The sequence below is a fragment of the Mus pahari genome, chromosome 13 (genome assembly GCF_900095145.1).
Source record: "Mus pahari chromosome 13, PAHARI_EIJ_v1.1, whole genome shotgun sequence".
NCBI classification, from domain to species: domain Eukaryota; kingdom Metazoa; phylum Chordata; class Mammalia; order Rodentia; family Muridae; genus Mus; species Mus pahari.
In genome coordinates this window covers 38,414,578-38,419,023 of record NC_034602.1, presented here as the reverse complement: position 1 = coordinate 38,419,023, position 4,446 = coordinate 38,414,578, and positions in this window count along the sequence as shown.

The following is a 4,446-nucleotide window of genomic DNA, read 5'->3' as shown; positions in this document are numbered from 1 at the left end:
TTAGTTATGTGTTTTCTGGGAACAAAATTGAAAAAACAAACAAAAAAAAAAACAGTAAATTTTTTTCTTCAGTATCCGTGCTGAGTGTGCATTCACCCTGTTCTATACTATGCTCAATAGCCTCAGGTCCGTAGACTTTCCATGCAACTCTTTCAAGAGTAATTTGAGACAGAAGGCTAAATCCTGTTCCCAAATGCATTAGAAAATAGCTGTCAGATACATAAATGGTGCATAGTTCTGCTACATCAAAGCATTTAGCAAGTAAAATGACATAAAAGGAAATTATACCCTAGTTTACATCAGGCATTTTAATATGAAAAAGGTTCAATGTGTTAACTCTCTGCTTTAAAACATAGCTCCTATTAGTATATGATCACGTCACATTTCTGCTCCTGTCTCAATATTAGGGACGACACCTAAGCTGGTTAGGAGGAGGCCATGAGAATATGGGTGGGTACAGATGACAGGAGTATACTCTTCCATGTTGCCGTTGCTCATTTGTTTCTTGAAATTCTAATTTGTTGCTTTCTCGTGTCAACTAATTGAGAGTCTTGTTTGTACCAACTGGGTGTAGGATGCATGTAGATAGATAGAGTGGTAAATTTACTCATTGGTGTGGCAAATTATCTAACAGAAGCAATGTGAGGATGGAAAGGTTTATATCAGTCCTTGGAGTCATATGGCTATGCTCCACAGCAGGGAACAAGGCAAGGCAGCACCAGGAAGTGGTAATGTTCTGTGGCTACTTGTTCACATGGTAGTGGATAGGCAGACAGGGAATAGAGAAAACAAGCCAACACCAGGAGCAGGTACGACCTCCACTGACTTGACCTCAGTGATAACTTCTGCCTGATAATTCCCAACTCATATAATCTCCACAGTATTCAAAATAGCGCCAATTACTATAAATCAACCATTAAGAACATGAACCTGTAAGGGAGATTTTGGACTTAAATGACAAGGGTAGTGAATTTAGGCTTTGAATTCATAACCTACAAGATGGTTGAATGTATAATGTCCTCAGATAGTTTTAATGCATGGAAGAATCTGATTAAAGCCACTGAGGAAAAGTTTGAAGGAAGGGTTTTGAAAACGCACAAAGTAATCGTCACTCAGCTGGGAGTGCTGAGCAGGCCTGATCAGAGAAGGACTCATGGGATGACAGATGGGAAGAGGCACAGCAAAAAGATCATCTGGCTGAATGAGGATTAGATGGTTGGGGGCAGGACAAAGTGGTAGATGTATAAGTTTGTGCATGTCATTAAGGAAATCCAGTGGGATCATTAGTAGCTCCTCCCCCACCAAAAACCAAACAAATAAACCAGATATAGCTCAAACTCCTGAATTCCTTTCTAAGCAGCTTTTGCCATCTTTTCTGTTGTTTGTTTATGCGTTTGTTTCCTTTTCTCTAAGGAAAAGTAATAGTGAAATTTGAAAAGACAGAGATTCAAATTCTAACTTCACCACTAGCTATATAAAACGCTGGTCAATTAATTTAACTTATCTGTACCAACTTTTATTTTTTCTCCCTAATATGGATATAATATCAAATGTGCTTGTTTAAGGCTATGGTAAATGAATTAATAGAGGGAACTATATGGAACAGCTGATAACTTTTATTAAAGTCCAAAATGTCAAGAATCATGCTTGTGCCATCTTTACACTTATATGCCTTGTACTTATGGTATGACTCCAGCCTTGTCTAGTGAATTCTCTATAAACTCACCTACCAGTGCCATCCTTACACTACTAGGCCTAGCTCTAGTCACACACATCCTGAAAAAGCTTTTGATGATGAGTCCTTGAAAACCAAACTTGCGTGCACTATCTCTACAGTCCCAGGCCAGGATAAAGACTCACAGCTCCTGTACCTGCCTAGGCTGAGACAGGGTGGAATCTCACATCACACGCATAACCATTGAAAAAAGTTCTCACGTCTAGGTCACATTGAAAAATAACACCAGTGATATTAAAGGACTAAATAGTACATTCTTCCCCAGATCCATTAGTCTTATAGAAATATTCTTCAATGGTAATTACTTAGATGAACTCCAGGATACAGAATTTAAAAGAACCAATTATAAATTTGATCAAAACTTGAAGGGGTTTAGGGAAGGCAGGAACAAACAACTCCATGACCTGAAAGAACATAGATAGCAATGAATGCCTTAGTGACGTCCAAGTAAATACAAATACAGAAATGAACGAAGTGAAGGCAATCCAGGATTCGAAAACTGAATTCAGTAAAGATATATAAATATTGAAAAGCAGACATTTACACACACATACATACGTGTGTGTGATAATAAAAATTAAAGAAGAGATTATGAATTTGAGAAGGGAGCACAGGAGGAGGTAGAAGGAGGAACAGGATGTATGGAAATGATGTAGAGTACTCATTGATTTAAGTCTCAAAAATTAAACAACAACAAAAATAAGCCAAAACTGTCAAGATTGGGAATAAGGAAAATGAGCTCTGATAGGTAATCTTGGAAGCTTTGGAACTTACATAGATTGTTTATTCTCTCAGGATCCAAGTTTCCCTCTCTATAAAAGTAGGAGTTGACTTGGATAATCTGTATTTCTTCTAAACTAATAATTTAGGCACCATAAATATAATTTTTATTTGACTTTAATACCGAGCCATACAATTTGACTAAATTAGATAAAATTGCCATCATTGAGCCTCTAATACATTGAGATTTTATTAAAAGACTGAAAATGAAAGAGATAACACTGCATTAGTGGGAGTGGGAGTGATTTCTAATGGACACAAAACGTAGCGATCTATCAGGTCCTATTATCATGCCTGGATGCAAGAGAGAGAAGATGGCAACTGGTATTAAATTCAAATACCACTCTCAGAGGTGTATAATTTTACTTTTAAAAACACTGGAAAAGTACCCAATTTCAGCATTGGCTATACTGGCAGTTTATCAGTACGGTAAAAATTATGGCTAACAACATGATATTTATTATGAACACGATAACGGGACATAGCAGTAATGCTTTTAAAATACTCAACAGTTGCACATGTTTTAGAGTACAAGGAATATAATTTTTGAGAAGCCACCCTGAGATGACAGACTTGGAGTAGCTATTATGCCTGTTCTTATGTACATTCAGGTTAGCCTTCAGATGGGAAAGAGGTAGATATTACAATCTAAGAAAGACATTTCATCACCATTATCATCTGTTTCCTAAATTATGATTCTCTTTTGAAATTTTGTCCTTGTTCCTACAAAATGCACAGAAAGCTGTTGATTAAAAAAAATGCATTTAGGAATGCACTAAGAAAACAAAATAATGTATTTTATATGTCTTTACAATTCAACTGCAGTACTGACAACAGATGTATTAGATGTGTAAATCTGTTATGATACTGTCCATAGCCTATGCTCTTGTAAGATAAAAGTAGACTATGAAATCTTTTGTTCATGAATAGAGATGGATCTAAGGTACCTGTATAATATTTAGAGTGATATATGTGGTGATCAGAAATTTTGTGGAGAAGGGCTAAGTTCCAGGTCCTAAAAAACTGATTAATCAAATTTCTCTTTGATTTTTCTTTTTTAATTGTAATTTTAATTGTGCATTATTCAGAGTACAGTATGCTAATTGGGGATAAGTATACAATGTAGAATGATACAATCAGCATAGCTCTGATTTTTTCAAATCCCCAATCAGTGCAATACATTATAGTTCAGATCTAAAGGAAATAAAATAAAGTGTGATTGTTTAAAGCAGATAATCAAAATAGGGCTTATCGGCACTATCATGCTTTCCATGATTAATTAAAGTATCCATTAAGCTTTATAATTACAAGTATATAATGTGCACAAGTGTTTATATTTTATTAAATTGTAAAATGCATTTTGTGTTATGCATTAGTAAATTTTAAACTGAATGGGTATTTTTACGGTCCTACCAGTATGCTAGATTCCTTACATCCGTAATAATGCTAAGGAGTGGTTTTCACTTTAGGTTAGTATTTTTTAAAGTATGGTTAGCAACATAATTCTGTAACTCTATTTTTCTAGTGTGGAAATATATTTCAAGCTACTCAGTTTAATCTGCATTGCTTCATGGTTTCCTAAAATGTACCTTAAATTTGATGGTTAAATAGTCAAATAAATACATTAGTGATTTGCCAAGTAGACATAAGATGTCTACTGATGTCAGCAAGCTCTTGTTGGCCTCTGCCATAATGTCTGAGTTTGGTGGTTGTATATGAGATGGACCCCCAAGTGGTGCAGTCTCTGGATGGTCATTCCTTCAGTCTCTGCTCTGAACTTTGTCTCTGTAACTCCTTCCATGGGTATTTTGTTCCCCCTTCTAAAAAGGATTCTGAGCTTCTGGGCTAATATCCACTTATCAGTGAGTGCATATCATGTGTGTTCTTTTGTGATTGGGTTACCTCACTTAGGATGATATACTCCAGATCCA